Source organism: Balaenoptera physalus (assembly GCF_965194825.1).
Source record: "Balaenoptera physalus genome assembly, chromosome: 15".
In the NCBI taxonomy this organism is placed as follows: Eukaryota; Metazoa; Chordata; class Mammalia; order Artiodactyla; family Balaenopteridae; genus Balaenoptera; species Balaenoptera physalus.
In genome coordinates this window covers 42,407,150-42,430,631 of record NC_138894.1, presented here as the reverse complement: position 1 = coordinate 42,430,631, position 23,482 = coordinate 42,407,150, and the positions used below count along the sequence as shown (strand labels likewise).

At 39.2% G+C, this 23,482-nt stretch overlaps 1 protein-coding gene and 1 long non-coding RNA gene across 2 annotated transcripts in view; both read left to right on the top strand.

Moving 5' to 3' along the window:
- Positions 1-23,482, top strand: part of LOC309643722 — a 445,978-nt gene that overhangs the window by 1,597 nt on the left and 420,899 nt on the right. The window lies entirely within an intron of this gene.
- LOC309643696 (uncharacterized protein) overlaps positions 12,462-23,482 on the top strand; it is a 335,906-nt gene continuing 324,885 nt past the window's right edge. Inside the window, exon 1 of the transcript XR_014253977.1 lies at positions 12,462-22,658. The gene's annotated coding sequence lies outside the window, so the exon portion shown is untranslated. The remainder of the gene's footprint in view (positions 22,659-23,482) is intronic.

Genomic DNA, 23,482 nt, shown 5'->3' with positions numbered 1-23,482 from the left:
TATTCAGTTCAGTGAGTTTTGACAAATGTGTAGTCATATAACCACCATCACAATCAAGCTGTGGTCCTATCACTTCTCAAATTCCTTCATGCTGTCCCTTTGAAGTCAACTCCTGTCTCATCCTTAACCCCTGGCAATCGATGATCTCTTCTTTGACTCTGCAGTTTTGCCTTTCCCAGGATGTCTAAATCTAAATGGAATCATATAGTAAGTTGCCTTTTGAGTCTGGCTTCTTTCACGTAGCATAGTGCATTTGAGATTCATTAATAGTTTGTTCCTTTTTATTGCTGAGTAGTAGTCTACTGTATAGATATACCACAGTTTGTTTGAATATACAAGCTAAAGGATATTAGGGTTGTTTATAGTTTTTGGTAATTATGAGTAAAGCTTCTATAAACTTTCATGTACAGATTTTTGTTTGACCGTAAGTGTTCATTTCTCTAGAAATGGGATTTCTGAGTATGTATATGTTTAATTTTATAAGTAACTGCCAAACTGTTTTCCAAAATGGCTGTACCATTTATGCATTCCTGCCAGAAATGTATGAAGGTTCCATGGCTCCAAATCCTTGGTAGTACTTAGTATTGCCAGATTATGGGGGAGGGGAACATTCTAATAGGTGTATAGTATCTTATTGTGGTTTTAATTTGCATGTCCCTAATGAATGATGATGTTGAGCACACTTTCATCTGCTTATGTGCTATCCAAGTATCTTTGATCTATTTTTTCCTTTAATCCTATCAGTTTTTGGTACATGTATTTTGATGCTCTGTTGTTAGGTACATAAACATTTAGAATTTTTATGTCTTCTTAGAAAATTGACCCTCTTATCATTATGTCATGTCTTCTCTTTGTCTTTGGTAAATGTCCTTTTTCTGAAGTCTACTTTTTCTGATATTAATATAGCCATTACAGCTTTTTAAAAATTAATATTTTCATGGTATATATTGACCCATCATTTTAACTTTAACACATCTATATAATTACATTTAAATAAGTTTTTGTTATATAGCATATTGTTGGGTCTTTAAAAAAAACCAGTCTGACAATCTTTATCTTTTTTTTTTTTAACATTTTATTGGAGTATAATTGCTTTACAATGGTGTGTTAGTTTCTGCTTTATAACAAAGTGAATCAGCTATACATGTACATGCATCCCCATATCTCCTCCCTCTTGCGTCTCCCTTCTACCCTGCTTATCCCACCCCACTACTTGGACACAAAGCACTGAGCTGATCTCCCTGTGCTACGCGGCTGCTTCCCACTAGCTATCTATTTTACATTTGGTAGTGTATATATGTCCATGCCACCCTCTCACTTCATCTCAGCTTACCCCTCCCCCCCGCCCTTTTCCTTAAGTCCATTCTCTATGTCTGCGTCTTTATTCTTGTCCTGCCCCTAGGTTCTTCAGAACCATTTTTTTTTTAGACTCCATATATATGTGTTAGCATACGATATTCTTTTTTTATAATTTAATATTTATTTATTTGTTTTTTAAATTTTTGGCTGTATTGAGTCTTTGTTGCTGTGTGTGGGCTTTCTCTAATAGTGAGTGGGGGCTACTCTACATTGCGGTGTGCGGGCTTCTCATTGTCATGGCTTCTCTTGTTGCAGAGCACGGGCTCTAGGTGTGCGGACTTCAGTAGTTGTGGCATGCGGGCTCTAGAGCGCAGACTCAGTAGTTGTGGCTCATGGACTTAGTTGCTCTGCGGCATGTGGGATCGTCCCGGGCCAGGGATCAAACCCATGTCCCCTGAATTGGCACGCGGATTCTTAACCACTGTGCCACCAGGGAAGCCCCTAGCATATGGTATTTATTTTTCTCTTTCTGAGTTACTTCACTCTGTATGACAGTCTTTAGGTCCATCCATCTCACAACAAATAACTCAATTTCGTTTCTTTTTATGGCTGAGTAATATTCCATTGTATATATGTGTCACAGCTTCTTTATCCATTCATGTGTTGATGGACACTTAGGTTGCTTCCGTGCCCTGGCTATTGTAAATAGAGCTGCAATGAACATTGTGGTACATGACTCTTTTTGAATTATGGTTTTCTCAGGGTATATGCCCAGTAGTGGGATTGCTGGGCCGTATGGTAGTTCTATTTTTAGTTTTTTAAGGAACCTCCATACTGTTCACCATAGTGGCTGTATCAATTTACATTCCCACCAACAGTGCAAGAGCATTCCCTTTACCCCACACCCTCTCCAGCATTTATTGTTCGTAGACTTTCTGATGATGGCCATTCTGACTGGTGTGAGGTGATACCTCATTGTACTTTTGATTTGCATTTCTCTAATGATTAGTGATGTTGAGTATCCTTTCATGTGTTTTTTGGCAATCTGTATATCTTCTTTGGAGAAATGTCTGTTTAGGTCTTCTGCCCATTTTTGGATTGGGTTCTTTCTTTTTTTGATATTGAGCTGCATGAGCTGCTTGTAAATTTTGGAGATTAATCCTTTGTCAATTGCTTCATATACAAATATTTTCTCCCATTCTGAGGGTTGTCTTTTCATCTTGTTTATGGTTTCCTTTGCTGTGCAAAAGCTTTTAAGTTTCATTAGGTCCCATTTGTTTATTTTTGTTTTTATTTCCATTTCTCTAGGAGGTGGGTCAAAAAGGATTTTGCTGTGATTTATGTCATAGAGTGTTCTGCATATGTTTTCTCTAAGAGTTTTATAGTGTCTGGCCTTACATTTAGGTCTTTAATCCATTTTGAGTTTATTTTTGTGTATGGTGTTAGGGAGTGTTCTAATTTCATTCTTTTACATGGAGCTGTCCAGTTTTCACAGCACCACTTATTGTAGAGGCTGTCTTTTCTCCATTGTATATTCTTGCCTCCTTTATCAAAGATAAGGTGACCATATGTGTGTGGGTTTATCTCTAGGCTTTCTATCCTGTTCCATTGATCTATAATTCTGTTTTTGTGCCAGTACCATACTGTCTTGATTACTGTAGCTTTGTAGTATAGTCTGAAATCAGGGCGCCTGATTCCTCCAGCTCCATTTTTCTTTCTCAAGATTGCTTTGGCTATTCGGGGTCTTTTGTGTTTCTATAAACATTGTGAAATTTTTGGTTCTAGTTCTGTGAAAAATGCCATTGGTAGTTTGATAAGGATTGTATTGAATCTGTAGATTACTTTGGGTAGTATAGTCATTTTCACAATGTTGATTCTTCCAATCCAAGAACATGGTATATCTCTCCATCTGTTTGTATCATTTTTAATTTCTTTCATCAGTGTCTTATAGTTTTCTGCATACAGGTCTTTTGTCTCCTTAGGTAGGTTTATTCCTAGGTATTTTATTCTTTTGTTGCAATGGTAAATGGGTGTGTTTCCTTAATTTCTCTTTCAGATTTTTCATCATTAGTGTATAGGAATGCAAGAGATTTCTGTGCATTAATTTTGTATCCTGCTACTTTACCAAATTCATTGATTAGCTCTAGTAGTTTTCTGGTGGCATCTTTAGGATTCTCTATGTATAGTATCATGTCATCTGCAAACAGTGACAGTTTTACTTCTTCTTTTCTGATTTGGATCCCTTTTATTTCTTTTTCTTCTCTAATTGCTGTGGCTAAAACTTCCAAAACTGTGTTGAATAAGGGTGGTGAGAGTGGGCAATCTTGTCTTGTTCCTGATCTTAGTGGAAATGGTTTCAGTTTTTCACCATTGAGAACAATGTTGGCTGTGGGTTTGTCATATATGGCCTTTATTATGTTGAGGTAAGATCCCTCTATGCCTACTTTCTGGAGGGTTTTTTATCATAAATGGGTGTTGAATTTTGTCGAAAGCTTTTTCTACATCTATTGAGATGATCATATGGTTTTTCTCCTTCAATTTGTTAATATGGTTTATTACATTGATTATTAGCATATATTGAAGAATCCTTGCATTCCTGGGATACACCCCACTTGATCATGGTGTATGATCCTGTTAATGTGCTGTTGGATTCTGTTTGCTAGTATTTTGTTGAGGAGTTTTGCATCTATATTCATCAGTGATATTGGCCTGTAGTTTTCTTTCTTTGTGGCATCTTTGTCTGGTTTTGGTATCAGGGTGATGGTGGCCTCGTAGAATGAGTTTGGGAGTGTTCCTCCCTCTGCTATATTTTGGAAGAGTTTGAGAAGGATAGGTGTTAGCTCTTCTCTAAATGTTTGATAGAATTCGCTTGTGAAGCCATCTGGTCCTGGGCTTTTGCTTGTTGGAAGATTTTTAATCAAGTTTCCATTTCAGTGCTTGTGATTTGTCTGTTTATATTTTCTATTTCTTCTTGGTTCAGTCTCAGAAGGTTGTGCTTTTCTAAGAATTTGTCCATTTCTTCCAGGTTGTCCATTTTATTGGCATATAGTTACTTGTAGTAATCTCTCATGATCCTTTGTATTTCTGCAGTGTCAGTTGTTACTTGTCCTTTTTCATTTCTAATTCTATTGCTTTGAGTCTTCTCCCTTTTTTTCTTGGTGAGTCTGGCTAATGGTTTATCAATTTTGTTTATCTTCTCAAAGAACCAGCTTTTAGTTTTATTGATCTTTGCTATTGTTTCCTTCATTTCTTTTTCATTTATTTGTGATCTGAACTTTATGATTTCTTTACTTCTACTAACTTCGGGGTTTTTTTGTTCTTCTTTCTCTAATTGCTTTAGGTGTAAGGTTAGGTTGTTTATTTGAGATTTTTTTGTTTCTTGAGGTAAGATTGTATTGTTATAAACTTCCCTCTTAGGACTGCTTTGGCTTCATCCCATAGATTTTGGGTCATCTTGTTTTCATTGTAATTTGTTTCTAGGTATTTTAAATTTCCTGTTTGATTTCTTCAGTGATCTCTTGGTTATTTAATAGTGTATTGTTTAGCTTCCATGTGTTTGTATTTTTTACAGATTTTTTCCTGTAATTGATTTCTAGTTTCATAGTGTTGTTAATTTTCTTAAATTTACCAAGGCTTGATTTGTGACCTAAGATATGATCTATCCTGGAAAATGTTCCATGAGCACTTTGGGAAGTCTGAGGTCTTCTGCCAGCATTCAGTAGGTGTTTTGTAGGAGTTTTTCCACATGTAGATGTAGTTTTGATGTATTTGTGGGGAGGAAGGTGATCTCCACGTCCTACTCCTCTGCCGTCTTGAAGGTGCTCCCCCCCCAATCTTTATCTTTTAATTGGCATGTTTAAATCATTTATGTTTTAAATGGTTGATTTAAATTAGTAATCATCTTCTTTGTTTTTTGTTTGTCTCCTTTGTTTTTTGTTCCCTTTACCCTCTTACCTTAATGTTATGGTTGTCATTTTTATTATATCTACATACATTGAAAACTACCAGGCAGTGTTATAATTTTTGCAGTCAATAGTCATAAATATTTTAATGAATTTAAGAGGAAAAAATAGTGTGTTATATTTACTCTTATAAGTAAATATAAGCTTTTCTTTTATTTGTGTAGTTCCAAGATTCTTCCAATATCACTTCTCTTCAGCCTTTTTTGTTCCTGATGACAATTCTTTTCTTTTAAAACTTTAAAGGTGTTGTCCACTGTTTTCTAGCCTCCCCTGTTTCTGGGGAGAAATCTGTAGCCATTTGTTTCTAAATCTGTTGATTTTCCTCTGGCTGTTTTCAAGCTATTTTTCTTTGTTTTTATTTTTTTCAGCAGCTTGATTATGTTGCTGTTTTTTTTTTCCTTTGAGTTTATCAAATTAGGGGTTCATCTTAGCCTCTTGAATTTGTAAATTTATGTTTCACCAAATTTGGAAACATTTTAGCCATTATTTATTAACAGTTTTTTTCTGCATCAGTCTTTTTCTCCTTTCCTTCTGTCCTGTACTTTCTCCACTGTAGTGAATATCAGACATTTTGATGTTGTTAGGCAGGTTCCTGAGACTTTGTTCATTTTTTTTTTCCAATCTTGTTTCCTCTCTGTTCTCCAGACTAGATAATTTCTACTGATGTATCTAAAAGTTCACTAACTCTTTCCTATGTCTCATCTCCATTCTGCTATTAAACCCATCCGGTGAATTTTTTTACTTCGTATATTGTGTTTTTCAGATCTAAAATTTCTACTTAGTTCTTTTAAATAAAAATATCTTGTTTCTCTGCTGAGAATGTCTATTTTTTTTTAATAATTTTTTTTTTTTTTTTTTTTTGGCTACGCTGGGTCTCAGTTGCAGCACGTGGGATCTTCATTGTGGCATGTGGGATCTTTAGCTGTGGCATGTGGGCTCTTAGTTGTGGCATAAGCATGTCTATTTTTTATTCATTTCCATAACATTTATCTTTACAGTTTGGTTACAGAGCATAGTTATAGTAGCTACCTAAAAGTCATTATCTGATCATTCCAGCACCAGAGTCAAGTTGGGGCTGGCATCTACTGATTGTCTTTTCCCTTGAGAATTCATCAGATTTTCCTATTTTTATCATGTCAAGCAGTTTTGGATTTTATCCTGGATATTTTGAATATTATGTTGCATGACTTTGAGTCCTCTGGAGGATGTTGATTACTTTTGTTTGTTTTAGTGGGCAATCAGCCCCACTATGTTCAGACTGAGTGTTCTGGCCCACATTCTGTGGGTAGTGAATTCCCTATCAGTCCAGTTTTCATTGGACTATGCTTTTTGGGTCTTCCCTGTACATGCACCATTTAGGGATTAGTCTGGGGCTTGGCCAGGATTCAAAGCCTTTGGTATGCTTCTTTGGGTCTGTTCCATGCACGTTCAGCTCAGAATTGTATTATTTCAGACATAGAATTAGAGGATCCATTTCTCCAACTCTCTGTTCTCTGTGATTGCATGCACACTCTTCAGCTTCCAGGCCTCCTCTTCCCTGTTGTTCTGGCCAGAAAAATGGGTTTCTGTCACAGTTAACTGATTCCCCTATTCTCTCATGCAGCTCTGCACAACTGTGCTGTCCTTAGGTTCCAAGTAGTGAGAGAAAACAGAGAGAGAAAGTAACAGGGATCCCTCCACACACTTTGGACCTCAGGGATCTCTTTTCCTCTGGTTTTAGGTTTTAGGTGTCTGTGCAGTGGAGCTAAAAAACTGGGACTGGCCTTAGGTCAGGCCTGGAAGAGAAAAAAAAAAAAAAAAGGTTATTTCTCTCACACTCTCAGGCTCGCTGGGATCTTTTTTCTCATTCCTCTGGCTAGAAAATTAAGGTTTCTCTTGGAATTTTGCTATTCATGCTTGCTTCACAGTTCCACAACTTGGACCCCATTGGGTCAAAGCTGGATGATAAAGAAGGAATCCCACCCCTCCTCCCTCAAGAAACTCATTGCCATACTGATCTTCTTAGCATTTTTGTCTTTTTTTAAATTTATTTTTTATTGATGTATAGTTGGTTTACATTGTTGTGTTAGTTTCTGGTGTACAGCAAAGTGATTCAGTTATATGTATATATATATATATATTCTTTTTCATATTCTTTTCCATTATGGTTTATTATAGGATATTGTATATCATTCCCTGTGCTATACAGTAGAACCTTGTTGTTTATCCATTCTATGTATAACAGTTTGCATCTGTTAATCCCAAACTCCCAATCCATCCCTCCCTCACCACCACCCCTCCCCCTTGGCAACCACAAATCTGTTTTCTATGTGAGTCTGTTTCTGTTTTGTAAGTAAGTTCGTTTGTGTCATATTTTAGATTCCGTATATAAGTGTTATCATATGGTATTTTTTTTTTCTGTCTGACTTACTTCAATTAGTATGTTTATATCTAGGTCCATCTATGTTGCTGCAAATGGCATTATTTCATTCTTTTTTATGGCTGAGTAATATTCCGTGGTGTGTGTATATATATGTGTGTGTGTGTGTGTGTGTGTATATATGTATATATATATATATATATATATATATATATATATATATATATATATATATATATATATATATATATACACATATGCCATCTGCTTTATCCATTCATCTGTCAGTGGACATTTAGGTTTCTTCCATGTCTTGGCTATTGTAAATAGCGCTGCTATGAACATAGGGCTGCATGTATATTTTCAAACTGTAGTTTTGTCCAGATATATGCCCAGGAGTGGGATTGCTGGGTCATATGGTAGTTCTATTTTTAGTTTCTTGAGGAACCTCCGTACTGTTTTCCATAATGGCTGCACCAATTTACATTCCTACCAACAGTTTAGGAGGGTTCCCAGATCTTCCTAAAGTTTTGACTTCCATCTCTGATCTGCCTACTTTTCGGATACTTCGGGTAGGTGTTTTTTGTTTTCTACGCAGAATTTTACATCACAATTAGTGGAAGAATTAGCCCATGATGTGTTTACTCCATCTTGACTGACACTGGAAGTCACCATACGTTTTTGATTCGATGACCTACTTAATCTGTTTTTTCCCCCTCTTTAATCCAAGTAGAAAGGGGCTTCTCCTTCAAAGGGAATGGCTGTTTTTTTCCCCAGCTTTATTTAGATCTAATGGACATACATTGTTTTGTAAGTTTAACATGATGACTTGATACACTTATATTTTGTGAAATGATTACCACAGTAGGGTTAGTTAACACCTCTATCACCTTGCATAATTACCATTCTTTTTTTGTGGTGAGAACATTTAAGATCTACTCTCGTAACAGCTTTAAAGTATATACTATAGTACTGTTAACTATAATCACCATGCTGTACATTAGATCCTCAGAACTTATTCATCTTATTAAGTGGAAGTTTGTTCCCTTTGACTATCTCCCCATTTCCCCCACCTCCCAGCCCTTGGCAACCACCATTCTACTCTCTGTTTCTATGAGTTTAGCTTTTTAAAATTCCACGTATGAGTGATATCATACAGTATTTGTCTTTCTCTGACTTATTTCACTTAGCGTAACGCCTTTAAGTTTCATCCGTGTTGTCACAAATGGCAAGATTTCCTTCTTTCCCATGACTGAGTAATATTTCATTGTATCTATGTACCACATCTTCTTTGTCCATTCATCCATTGATGGACACTAGGGTTGTGTCCATATCTTGGCTATCGTGAATAATGCTGCAATGAATATGGGAGTGAAGATATCTCTTTGAGATCCTGATTTCGTTTCCTTTGGATATATACCCAGGAGTGGGATTGCTGAATAATATGGTAGTTCTATTTTTAATTTTTTAAGGAATCTTCCTACTGTTTTCCATAGTGGCTGTACCAATTTACATTTCCATCAGCAGTGCAACAGGGTTCCCTTTTTTTCACATCCTAGCCAACACTTATTATCTCTTTTCCTTTTGGTAATAGCCATTCTAACAGGTGTGAGGTAACATCTCATTGGGGGTTTGATTTGCATTTCCTTGATGATTAATGATTGTTGAGCACCTTTTCATGTACCTGTTGGCCATTTGTATGTCTTCTTTGGAAAAATGTCTATTCAGTTCTTCTGTGCATTAAAAAAAAATCAGATTGTTTATGTTTTGGCTATTGAGGAATTGTATGAATTTCTTATAAATTTTTTGGATATTCACCCCTTATCAGATATATGACTTGCAAATATTTTCTCCCATTCAGTATGTTGCCTTTTCATTTTGTTGATTGTTTCTTTTGCTGTGCAGAAGCTTTTTGGTTTGATGTGATCCAACTTATTTATTTTTGCTTTTGTTGCTTGTGTTTTGGTGTCATATCTAAAAAAATGTTGCCAAGATTAATGTCAAGAAGTTTTTACCTATGTTTCCTTCTAGGAGTTTTATAGTTTCAGATCTTATGTTTGAGTATTTAATCCATTTTGAGTTAAGTTTTGTGAGTGGTGTAAAACAGGGGTCCAGCTTCTTTCTTTGCATGTGATTATCCAGTTTTCCCAGCACCATTTAATGGACTGTCCTTTCACCACTGGATATTCTTGGCTCCCTTGTCAAATATTAGTTGACCACATATGTGAGGGTTGATTTCTGGGCTCCTAATTCTGTGTCATTTGTCTATGTGTCTATTTTTATGCCCATACCATACCGTTTTGTTTACTATAGCTTGGTAATATAGTTTGAAATCAGAATGTGTGATGCCTCCATCTCTGTTCTTCTTTCTCAGGATTGTTTTGGCTATTCAGTGTCTTTTGTGGTTTCAAACAAATTTTTAGAATTGTGTTTTTTCTATTTCTGTGAAAAATACCACTGGAATGTTGATAGGGATTACGATGAATCTATAGGTGGCTTTGGGTAGTATGAACATTTTAGCAACATTAATTCCTGTGATCCATGAACACAGAATATCTTTCCATTTATTTTTGTCTTCTTCAATTTCTTCTATTAAAGTTTTATAGTTTTCATTGTACACATCTTTCACTTCCTTGAGATATAAGGTTACACTGTTTACTTGAACTCTGTTTTTTCTTAATTATAGGCATTTAGCACCATGAACTTCCCTCTTAGAACTGCTTTTGCTGTTTCCCTAAGTTTTGGTATATTGTATTGTATTTCCATTTTTGATTGTTTCAACATTTTAAAAATTTATTTCCCTTTTGATTTCTTCTTTGACCCATTTGTTGTTTAGGAGTATGTTGTTTAGTTTCCACATATTTGTGAATCTTCTAGTTTTATTTCTGTTACTGATTTCTAGTTTCATACCACTGAGGTCAGAAAATCTACTTGGCATGATTTCAATCTTCTTAAATTTGCTAAGACTTGTTTTGTATCATATGATCTATCCTGGAGAATGCTTTGTGTGTGCTTCAGGAGAATGTGTGTATTCTGCTGCTGTTGGATGGGATGTTCTATATATGTCTGTTAGGTCCATTTAGTCTAAAGTATAGTGCAAGTCCAACATTTCCTTATTGATTTTCTGATTGCATGGTCTATCTATTATTGAAAACTGGGTACTGAAGTCCCCACTCTTATTGTATTTTTGTCTGTTTCTTCCATCAGATCTATTAACATTTGCTTAATACATTTAGGTGCTCTCATGTTGCACATACACACACACACACACACACACACACACACACACATATGATTGTTATATCTTTTTAATGAATTGACCCCTTTATCACTACATAATGACCTTCTTTGTCTCTTGTTACAGTTTTTTGCTTAAGGTCTACTTCATCTGAGAGAAAATTGTTTCCCCTGCTCTCTTTGGTTTCCACTTGCATGCAATGTCTTTTTCTATCCCACTGAGTCTATGTGTGTCCTTAAGGTTGAAGAGAGTCTCTTGTAGGCAGCATATAGTTGGGTCTTTTATTTTTTAATCTAGTTATGGCTATTTTCATTCATCTTAGATGGTCTGGCTCTTCCATCGTTGCCCCCCGCCTCTCACAGCTTCCTTTATTGAAAAAGCTTTGTTTGAGTCCTCTTGAGGCTTGGCAGTAAACTGCTAAACCCAATTCTCTGCTGTGTTTCCTCCACAGAATCTGTGACTCAAAACTGGACATACATTCTAGATTCTCTTCCCCTTGGGTAAATTCCAGGTCTTTCTAAGGCAGCCATTATCACCGTGTGTGTGTGTGTGTGTGTGTGTGTGTGTGTGTGTGTGTGTGTGGGTGTGTGTAGTGTCTTGATTTCAATGTCTAGCTCTCTAATAATAAACCTTCAAATCAGCTAGTTATAAGGGGACCCAAAGTCCTTTATATAAATAGGATACCCCATTAGTTCCTGAGGTGGGAATGCAGGAGTGGCCTCAGTATCACCTTGTTATATGGATTGCATAGTTATATGGATTGCATCGTATAGAGTTTTATCTTGCATTTTCCCACTGTCATTGCTTGTAAATGGTCTTGTTTGGATTGGTTTGCTTATCTCTGTTTGTGTGGATCATAATCTTCCAAGAGGATGTGGAATTTTTATTACAGTGTTGTTTCAGAATCCATGTGGGTGAGGGTGCTCTGAATAGATCTCACTGTGAAAGTGACAAGAAGTGAATGGATTTCCATTAGTATTCTCTTTCATTCTGGGAGTCCCTATGAACTGTGGTGGAGAGAGAAGTGTGGGGGGACTGTTACAAGCTCAGAGAGGAACCATTTCAACTCCCTATTTGACTGGCCTTTGCTGGCAGCTCTGCCACTGGCTATTCCCCAAGAGAGGGAAGTTTCTGTTCAGGAAGGAGGAAACAGGTATGGAAGAATTTCCTTTTTATTGTTCCAGAGCCTACAGCTCAAAGAGAGGAGCATTTGTATGCTGGTCACAGGCCTAGGCAGATGGCAACTTTCTAAGTCACCTGTTTTGCAGCTGTTTGCACCCCCTATGGAGGCCAGAATGGATGTGAGTAGATATAAAACATTCCACAAACTCTGTTTAGGATGTTAGTAAGTAGCCAAGTAGAATATTTTTTTAAACAAAGTTAGTGCCCAGGGATATTTTTATATATGTCACATTTTGCCCAATGTACATGTATTAATCTTGTAGTTGAAAGAGTGAATTGATATTAACCTGATATGGTGCCATACTCTGAGTTCCCTAGGCCTGTTTTCCATCTGGAGTGAAATCAAGAAGATTAGGACAACACGAGCCCTGACCCTTTTTTTTTTTTCTCTTTTTTTTGTTGTTCTGTATCTTGTAAAAGACAAAACCCTTGTATTTTGGGGTGATGTCATTTTCTTTTTGGTAGAAGTGTATGAGATTAGTATTTGTCCCTCACCTTTAAGTCTGGCTTTTGATTTAATTATCCTGTAGAAGTAATCTTTTAGTAGGATGTTCTATCATAGCTTTAATGCCATTTCTGATTTTGCCTGTGTGGACAGGGCCTGAGTCTCCTCCAAATGTTCAATTAGAATGACTTACGAGAACAAAGTGGGGGAAATGGGATTGGATATCATACCAAAGCCATTTGTGCTATCAAATAATGACGTCTCTTTTCTAGAAACACATAATTATATTTGGAATTCATGATAACATTCTCCTGTATTTCAAAATCCAGACCACAAACAGATAAAATATCAGAGGAAAGAAGATGCTTTTGATGTGTCAGAATTCATTTATATTCCAACTTGTAATGCTTTGTCTTATGTATGTGAATGAGCACTTATCAAAACATAAGAAGGTTATTATTCAAATATTCCATTCTGAACATTTGTCCAAATGCAGTTTAATGTGCCCTATTAACATGAAGAATGTTGGGAGAGGATCCCAAATAGACTTCAGAGGTGATTAGAAAAGTAAATTAGGCTTTGTTCCTAAATATTTAAAAAATATTTAAGTTTTAAAAGTAATACATGAACAGATAACTTAATGTAAAAAAGCAAACAATTCATTCTTCAATACTTAATAGCTTTGGGTCAAAAATCTCTCTTCTGTAAGAAATTTTGGAATCTATCTTTTCATGGCTAATACCTTTAAGTGAGCATTTTTTATAATTTTTCAGCTGCCCATTAAAATATGTAATTTATTATTTAGGATTCTCTTGAAAATATTTTGCATTTTGGCTTGCTGTCTTTAGTAAGAGGGAGATTTATAATGCAGCCTTCTGAAGTGTAGCACTTATTTTCTGACCATTAAGTTGTCTGTTTTTATGCTTTGCCTTGTTGAATCAATCATTGTGGTGCTTTATTGCTATTTTCACTTGTGTCTTATCTTCTCAGCTAAATTGTAAGCTCCTTGAGTACTGTAAGTCTACATCCTGTATTTTCTGTGTTTTGTATTATTCGAAGAGTGTTATACACAGTAGGTGCTCAATAAATATTTTTCTTTATTAGAAGTACAGATTAGCATTGGATTGGTTCAAATCTGCTACATAGGGACATAGCCGCAAATATTGCTTTTGGGCACAGATGGTGGTGGTAGAAGTCTTTGCTCTCGGTTCATTTGTGGTTTGGCAATTTCTTCAGGAAGAATTTAAAAATTCTGGTTAATTGAAGATGCTAATTTGCATTTTCAATTCAAGATCTCATTTTACAAAGATTTTATTTGGAGAAGAGAAACTAAGTCAGGGTATTTAGATTTGAATAAGGATGTAAAAGATTAAGTTGCTATTTCTTTTATAGTCGTTCACCTCTCCCATCCTCTCTTATATGCATATGGTCATTTATGCAGGATAGTTTCACCATTTTCCCTTCTTCTGACGACAGGCACTGATTCCTAGGGAAAAATCGATGGCAGATTGGCTGACCACATCGTCAGAGTACTTTATTTGTAGCCCGGACACTCCTCAGTTATCCTCAGGCATTCATCTATTTATTCTGCCAACAGGTCTGTATTGATCACTTATTAAATGGCAGGAGTTGTACAGGCCTAGAATTACAGTGGGGACAAGACAAACATACCCTGCCCCTCAGGGACTTGTACTGTTGGGCTCTGTCAAGATCTTAAATAAACTCCTTTGTAGAGAGGATATGAACTGCTTAAAGCCTGGTGGTATCAGAGGAAAAATTAGACATCTGCGGACTGATTCACAGAGTAATTGTTTTGCTCTTCACTTGACTTACACAGACTTAATTCAGGTTATATAAAGAAATATAAAATCATGTTGGCTTTTCCATTCGAAGGAGAAAAATGCTTTAATGTTATTAAAAATAAATTCTAATAAATATGGGAAATTACATATAAACTATAACCCCACACGAGAGTTTCTTGTGAAGAATTACAGTCCCTTACGACTAACCTACCAAAAAAACTATTCACATTTTCCCCCCTTTTTCAGTAGAAGATGACACTGTGTTGAGGGTGTCCTGTAAAATGAGGACGACAGGGACATCTGACTTCGTTAAAAACAGAAGAAAATGTGACCGCAATTTCAAGGACGATCCAATATAGCTTGGCAACAGCGCTTGATAACTCTCCTGCTGAGTTTTTTTTTTTGGTAACACAAATGGAGAAAACAATGAAGATGAAATTTCCAGGAAATAACCCAATCAGGTATTGCTTAATGGAGTCTACTGTCATTAAAATCCAATTCGATTCATTTGGAGAGTGAAATATCACAATTGCAACTATACCATAATGGCTTTTGGAAGATGGAATTTGTATGAACTGGGTTAATCCCTTGATCACCAATTCAAATAAAAATAGATAAAACATGAGGAGGCTGGCAGGGGTAAAGGACTTGGAATAGCAATGATGATGCCAGAAGGTGTCTTTCCTGCCAAAGGGAATTGGCATAGGGACAGTCTCTGAGTCCAAATGCTGGAAATCACGAGCTTGTATAGACCAAAGACAGATTGTCCACGTCCAGCCAGGGAGCAGGAGCTCTGTTGGCCCAACCAGATCACAAGTGAACTGCCTCTCTGACCTGCACACCTGGCCTCGTGCAGAAATTTGCATTTTTTTACATTTAGAGTCTTGCTTTCTGTTAGCCCGCAAGAAGAAGTTTAATGGCTTGTCATGAACAAGTTATATCTTTGGAGAACACAGCAGAGACAGAGTCTCTCTGAGGGATGAGCTACTCTGTGTTTGTGGAAGAGGTTCTTTCCATGAAGTAGTTAGGGAATTGTTCAGTGAATTCTGACTTTATACCCAGAAATGGCACCCTGCAGGTCTGAAAGGGATAAGAGCTACCACAAGGTCCCAGTAGACTTCCAGGGCATAACTTCTATTCCAAGACTTGGTTAGCAGTATTGCACTTGGCAACCTTAATTACGAGGCTGTTACCTTGGACTTGAAATACGTTGACAATCCATAATAATTAGCAGGAATTGCGATGAAATTGGCAAATTTTTCTGAGACACTACAAGCAAAATGGGATTTCAAAGGCATGTTTACATTACTTTTGATGACAAACCTTCAATTACCTCACACACCAAAAAATTGGCATGGTATTTACAATTTTTGGGGGGTATTCAGTAAAAAAGACCCTACAAGAATCTCTATTAGACTGTACTTGATTGCCTGCACATTGGGTAGGATTCTTTTGACTGCAAGTTACAGAAAGCCCGGGTCAGAATCATTTAAACAATATGGATAATTTGTCATCTCACATGACAAGAAGACCTGACAGAGGGTTCCACAACCAGCACTTCAGAAACATCACCAAGGTCTCACATTCTTTCCATTTTGCCCTTATCAATGAGCTTGATACCTTCTTCTGGTACCAAGATGACTGCGAGAGTCGTGGCATCAAAATGGACACAACCATAGTTTCTGTCCAGCTCTGTCTAGCAGAAGAAAAGGAAACTCTTATTACTGAGGAAACTCTTCTAGAGACCTCTCAGTAGACTTCCTGTGCCGACTCATTGGCTAAGAGTGGGTCATACTCCCTTCCTAAATTGGGCAGTAGGGAGGTGAATAGGCTCGTGAACTGACTACTTAGAGCTACAGACTAATCAGGATCTACTTCCAGGTCAAGTTGGGGAGAGGTGGCTCTCTAAACAAAAATCTCACACACACATACATGTGTGCATGGCTATCCAACCGTAGCCAACTGCCGAAGTGCGCGCTCTCCGGAAGCAGATGCTGAGACAAGGTTTGGGGTATAAGCTGTTATTAGGGTTCAATTCCTGTGAAGGGAAGGGGAAGGAAGCAGGACTGGGCAGAGGAAGAAGCTGAGCTGTGATGCGGGTCTGAAGACGCTTTGGCCAAGTGAGTGGAGAGTTTTGGAGCAAATGTTGCCCAGGAGTAGCCTGCGTCGGGTTGACACAACCTGGCCTTTATACCCATCTGATCACTCCCCAGGTGTGGCCTGCTGGGCGAGGCAGCTCTACAGCTGAGGCAGACCTGGAAGAGTGTACTCTCCACTCTGGGCAGAAGGTTCTTCCCTGCAGGGGACGTGGGTGGTGCACCCCCAGGTGTATCACACCCACCAGTGTGCGTAACTGCATAAACATAAAAAAAAAATATAACCACATTTCTTTAAAATGATTCTGTAGTCTCTTTTGGCCACTACTCAACACGGTTCTTCTTTCTCTGTTCCCAGTCTCAGTTGTTCCAGAGCTGCAGGGTTTTACTGAATATGGTCACCACGTGTGGATCATAGATGTTTACAGCTCAAACAGCTCTTGGGGCTCACCTGTTCGATTAGAGAACCCCATGAATTGGGTTAAAGAAGGAAGCTGAAGTGCAGATGAGATCTGGGACTGAACCTGAAAACTTGCATGTCATAGGCATTCAATGAATATTCCTTGAATAGAATTACTCCAGGTCACAGACTGAGGATTAGAATCTTGTTCTCCTGACTTCTCGTCCAGGGTTTTTTTCTCTGTGAATGTATGCTTCTTTGTGTGTGTGTGTGTGTGTGTGTGTGTAGACAGGGGATTGTGGGGAGAGAGAGAGAGACAGAAAGAGAAATAGTTCAAAATGTTTCAATCAGGCAGTCTGGGATTTTATGCTTTATGTGTAGGAGAAGTCAGGCAAATCAGAATGATTTCATTTGGAAAACTGGAGGCAGCTTTATCTGGCATTCAAATAGGATTTGTTTTATGGACAAATAGGTTTTTGTTTTATGTTTTAAGGTCAGAAACTCAAACTTGGGTGGGACAGTAGCTTCTAAACTCAGCCAGTTATTGCCATGGGGCAACACAGGCCAAGATGGCCTGCTTTCTCAAGAGAAGCTGGAAGTCTGGATTTTTAGGTGGTATTTCCAAAATTTCTAATGTTGATTCAGAAATTTAAAAATAATGGTATTTGCCAACTTTAAGCATGTTAGTTTCAAATTCGAATCCTGTGGTTCTCAGCCAGGGGCAATTTTGCACACTCTCCCTCTGCGGAGATATTTGGCCTTACCTGGATTCATTTTTGTTTGTCACAGTGGAGTAAGAAATGCGAGTGGGTCCCAGCATCCAATGGCCTGGGATACTGCTAAGCATACTACAATGCACAGGACATTCTCCACAGCAAAGAACTGTCTGGTCCAAAGTATCAGTAGTGCTGAGGTTGAGAAACTCAACCTGTGCTTTAGCCACATGTTAAAGGGAAAAGACAGAAACTGTCTCTTTTTTCACTGGGACATCCTGCTTGAAAGATGGCAGTTGGGACCTGCCCAAGAACAAAGAGGTAACATTTCAGGGGTTCAAAAAATCAATGCCTTTTAAAATGGTTACTGATCTGCAAATGCTCAAAGTCACTAATCACCAGATAAATGCAAATCAAAACTATAATAGATATCTCCTCACAACCATTAGGATGGCTACTATTAAAAAACTCAGAAAATAACAAGTTGCAGGTTTGTGGAGAAGTTGGAATCCTTGTGTACTGTTGATGGGACTGCGAAATAGTGCAGCTGCTGTGGAAAATATTATGGCAGTTTTTCAAAAAATTAAAAATACAACTAGCATAAGATCTGGAAATTCTACATCTCGGTATATATCGAAAAGAATTTTAGATCTCCTGAAGATATATTTGCATACCCTTGTTCATAACACCATTATTCACAATAGTCAAAAAGTGGAAGCAACCCAGGTGTCCACTGATGGATGAACGAATAAAGAAAATGTGGTTTATACCTATAAGTGGAATACCATGCAGCCTTAAAAATGAAGGAAATTCTGTCACATGCTACAACACAGATGAACCTCGAGTATGTTACTCTAAGTAAAATCAAACAGGGACAGAAGGACAAATACAGTATGATTCCACTTATATTAAAGTATCTAAAGTAGTCAAATTCATAGACATAAGGAGTAGAAAGGTGATTACCAGGGGATGGGGGGAGAGGGCAAAGGGGAGTCATTGTTTAATGGCTGTAGAGTTTCAGTTCTGCAAGACGAAAAAGTTCTGGAGATCTATTTTACAATAATGTAGATATACTTAACACTACTGAACTGTACACCTAAAAATGGTTAAGATGGTAAATTCTGTGATATGTGTTGTTTACCGCAATAAAAAAAAAAGTGATTGAGCTGAAAAATAGTCCACCAATAAATTCTAATCTCATTGTATTTGAAATCAGTTATGCCAAGGCATTTTTGAAAAACAAACAAAAACAACAACCAAAAAATCAACCCAAACCATATTTTTCTCTGCATTTGAGGAGAGAAACATCTAGAGTCCTGTGGCTGTGTGACAGGTGGTCAGAATTGTAAGTGTTGTGCATCAGGCCTTCTATCCTCCCAGACTCCTCAGGGCCCAGCGTTCTGATGAGTAATGTGATCGGATCGTTAAGGAGTCTCCTGCCCTGAACAGGTGGTGGGATGAGTCCCCCTTTCTGTTGGAAATGAAAACTGTCACCGTTGTGCCTTCTCCCCCACTCCATGGTGAATGACACTGACTCTGTTCTCCAAAACTTCCAGAATTCAGTTTCTGATATGAAAACCAAGATTTTAAAATTCTGAAGTTTCTTTCTCTCTAAAAAAAAAAAAAAATCTCTGCTATGTGTTTAAAATACCTATTCTGAAATCAATTACATTTTTCATTCTGGGCTGTAGACAGTGAGTTTAGGAGGCCATCCCTGTTGCCCAGAGTGAGGTGAGAGGAAAGTGGGATGGGTGGAGTATCTCAAAACACCATCCCGATACTCATGTTGCCTTCTTTGCCCTACTGCAAGCTCAAGGGCAGGGTCTATGTCTTCACCTTGTGCCACCACGCTTGGTTGACACGATAGGAGCTTACTAAGAATGTGTCTGAATCGAGGAAGGAATGAAGCAGTGGGCGATTTGACCTCTTTGTTTCTTCTCACCTATAAAACAGGGTTAACAATCTTAGGCGTGACCTAAGCTGTTTTCCTCCATTCCCTTTGGGTGACCCATTCCCTTCCCCTATTAAAAATTGCTCTCAGGGAAGGCCCACCTGTGGTTTTGCCCCACATTACGCACTGGTCAGTGGGTTATCTTTCCAAAGTCTGTTTGCTTCTTAAGCCTTGTCTGTGCTGTGAAATGGAAGAACTGTCTTTGTGAGAAGGATTTTCAGGTGCAATTTGTTGGGAGGGACTTTCTGAGGCAGTTGGTCCCTTCCTGGGCCCCCAGCTCCACTGAGTACATAATCTGCTTTGCTTACACTGAAGGCTGGCCCTGATTATCCCTGCTTCACCTCATCACCGGGCTGTCAGGAGGATAAAGTGGGATGATGGATGGAGGAGTATTTTGAAAAGTTAAAAGCTCCTCACAATTGTGAATTGTTATTGTTATTAATCCACAGTGTCAGAGAGACACTCCCCTTGAAAAGAGTCCCATCCCCGAGGAGACTCGGGGCAATTTGGAAGGAGGTATCACTTATTGGTTTCTTGTTCTTAGAGCAAAAAAATTGCCCCCAGTGCGCACAGAGTGAATAGGATGAAAAGTTGTTCTTAAAAGCAGCATGGATAAAGGGCTCCCCTTCTCCCCCTTTCAAAGCCTCTAAAAGTTGTAAACTCTGTTTTGGCAGGTTCATTGCCAAATGACAGGGAGCCAGTAGCCTTACTTTTCCCTCTCTGTTCCTACATCTACTTTCTTTACCCTCTCACCCCCCTCAATTATTTTAGAACAAGTCTCAGCTTGGAGCTGATCGTCAACTTCTGGAAAGCTGAACTGGTGCCTAAGTATTTGGTTGGGCTGCGCGAGGGGAGAAGGGCTTGCTTCTGCAGGAAGAGGACAGGGGTGCAAGCTGGGGAAAGGCTGGGGAACCGAGAGGGGACAGGGGGCTTTAGTCCAAGTTTGCGTGCTCACTCTCTGGCCTGTGCTTCTGTATTCTGCTCACAGGTCGACTGGGAGAGGGTGGTGGCCTGGGGGGGAGTGTTCGAGGCAGTCAGGTCCTGGGTCTGATGAGGATTCTGACTGTTGGTCAGAGTTCCTTAAATCTGAGGCCATTTGCTGGAAAATAGATCACGAAGTGGGAGAGAGGTGGTCGGTGGGTATTTATGGTGGTGACTTGTTGTCTTATACAAGGAGCCGTTTCCACTAGTACTCTTTTCAGGTGGGAGTGGGAAAGCCCTGCTGCCTTTCCCTCATCACTGGCTGTTTTCACCCTTTTCCTGGGAAAGGCTGGGGTTTTGGTGAGGGGCCATGTATTGGCCGGAGTTCCTGGGGCCGGGTTGGGCAGCACAGGGAGAAGCTGTGGGTTGAGATGCCATCCTCTGCCCTTACTGAGGTGAGCACGTTGAGCCCCACTGTTCCTTGAGAGCAGCCCCGAAGGTGAAGGGGCTCCCCTCGCAGCTGCTTGGGGTGTGGGCAGGCCAGGAAGCATGGCTATTTTTCTGTGTGGGGTATAGGAGAAACTGTCTTCTGTCCTCTAGAACCCTCAAGGTCTCGTCTGAGCATGCCCAGAATATGGCTTCTTTTCTCTTGTTCTTCCCGCTGAGTGAAAAACCCTTCCTCCATCCAAATTCAACTCACCCCCATCCCCACCAGGGCTCTGCTCAAATCCCACCTCGTCCTATACTTTTAGACCAGTCTTCTCATTACATCCCAAACACCCAGAACCCTGTTTATACCCATCACGTGAGTGGGCTCTTGATGACCTGAAATTCCATGTAATCGGCACTCGTGAATTTATTTTTGTCTTGCCGTTTATTATGTATGTCTAAAGAATTTCACTGTATGTGTTATATTCTTCTTGAAACAGTTCATTTCTTTAGGACAAATGATACGCCCCACTCCTTTTATACACTTTTCAATTCCAAACTTTATACTAAACATAGTAAGCATTCTAAAACCCATTACTTTCTTGGGCACGGGAGGAAGCGCCTTAAAATTTTGCCGCGTCGGGAGAGCTGGATAATCATGCTTGGATGGTGGTCCTACAGGAAGGGGAATAGAACGGCACTTTAAGTTTCCATAGCTGCTTCAAAGCATAGCATTTTAATACACAGGGTGTCCAGGTCCCACGTTCTTATTTCCTGGTCCAGGTGTGACATCAGATAAGTAGACTTTACATTTTGGTGTTTTCCTGTATAGTAGGTGCAATCAGGGATGTGATTGTTTTTCTCTCCACCAATTCATACCTGGTTCTCTAAGGTTTTTCATATTAAGAATTGTTTTAAGAAATTCACGTTAAAATGCTACCAGTGTTCACTTCCCTGGCGGCATAATAGACACTGCTGGTGCCTGCCTAGATCCTTTACCAGTTCTGAGAGCCCATAACCCAGTCTCCCTTCTCTTTGCTTCCAGGCTGGCAACAATGGCCTTCTCCACAAGATGCCCTCAGGCCACTAGGGTTGCTTGGATCACAGCATGAGAGCCAGACATGCCTGGGGGTTCCCATCTGCCCCGAGGTGGCTGGCAGCAAATGACTGACCGTGTGGGAGTGAGAAGGGCCAGCTCCTTGACTCAGTGTGAGACAATGTGTGCTCCAGAACGCCCTGTGCAACCAGGGTGAGGCTGAGGCTTGGAATCACACCCATACTCAGCTCTTTCCTTGTTTTTACCTGCTTTCCCACTCCCTTCTTGATTCCTCCTGAAAGCACTTCATTGATATATTACTGGCAAGTGAATCACAGACTCAAGGTCTGAGGCTGGGAACCTGATTTAAGACCAGGGCCGCAGAGGAGGGGATGGTGGTGGTGGTGAGAAGGGTGAATATTATGGATAATCCTGATCATGGTTAAAATAAAGCTCCAGTGAGTCTTGATCTGGGGGGCACATGATCTATGCCTAGAGCCTGGAGGTGGCTGGGGGAGGGTGCTTACAGTATCTGTTTACCTAGCAAGTCTTGGTGATTTGTGGTGTCTGCTGGGACTGCCAGTGGTCTAGAGAGGAGGATTCCAGATTAGGGCTGAGAACCTGGGTGGGCAACAGTCAATTTCTGTAGCTCAGGTTAAACCACTTCTGGAAGCCAGAGTGTTGGTTGCAGTTGATTTTCTCAGTTTCTGAGATTGGAAGTTGGCATCACAGTCACGATGGCCTCCATGGGCAGAGGGGAGATTTTGTGTGGCCTGATTGTTGATGAGCTGCTGTCTGAGTGCCAAGGTGAGGGATTCAACCTTTGTGAGTAAACATTGCCTTCCTTTATTTAAAATTCAATTTATTTTATTTTAAACTCAAATTTGCTACTTTTTTACTGTGGTCACAATGTGGATGTGTTTCTGTGTGAATTAAAGCAAACAAAGGCATCCATTGCTTCCCTGAAATTTGAAGCTGAGAAGGAAAACGTATCTGTCTTGGCTAAGCAGTTTTTTTCTCTCTCCTCCACCCATCACCCTTCTTGGATTTTTTTTTTTTTTTTAACACTATCATATGAGTCAGAATGGGTGTATCACTTTTAATTATTGTTGATTACCATTCATGTTGGAACAGCTACCTGTAACACCATTTCCTATCAGAAATAAATGCCGACTTAGTGACCTGCATGAGATAGCTGGTGACCCAGCCCACAGGGGAGATGGCAGGCAGCCGCCTGACGCTTGTTGAATTAAGAAGTGTGACTATAGTAATTAGCAGTGAGTTTCCTGCACAGGATAGAGTAGATTCAGGGCAGAGCCCAGTTGTCACATAGGTTGACCCCGGTGCGGGAGAAATGAGGGATTTGGGATTGGGGCCTGGAGGGTTGGGGACGGGGTCACGGGAAAGAAGGTCAGTAGCAGAAACCAATTTGACATCCCTGAGCTTGTAATAGGATTTACCCTGGGCTCACAGACCTTGGTGGTGTCACCTCTGCAAAAGCTGGTTGACAGTTCTGCAGCCCTGGAGTGTGTAATTGGGACCAGAAGAGTTAAGTCTTGACTGCTTTGCCTCTAGTATGTACTTAATGGATCACAAACAAAAAGGAAGAGACACAGTGTTAAAATAGAACTGGGGCACAGATTGAAATG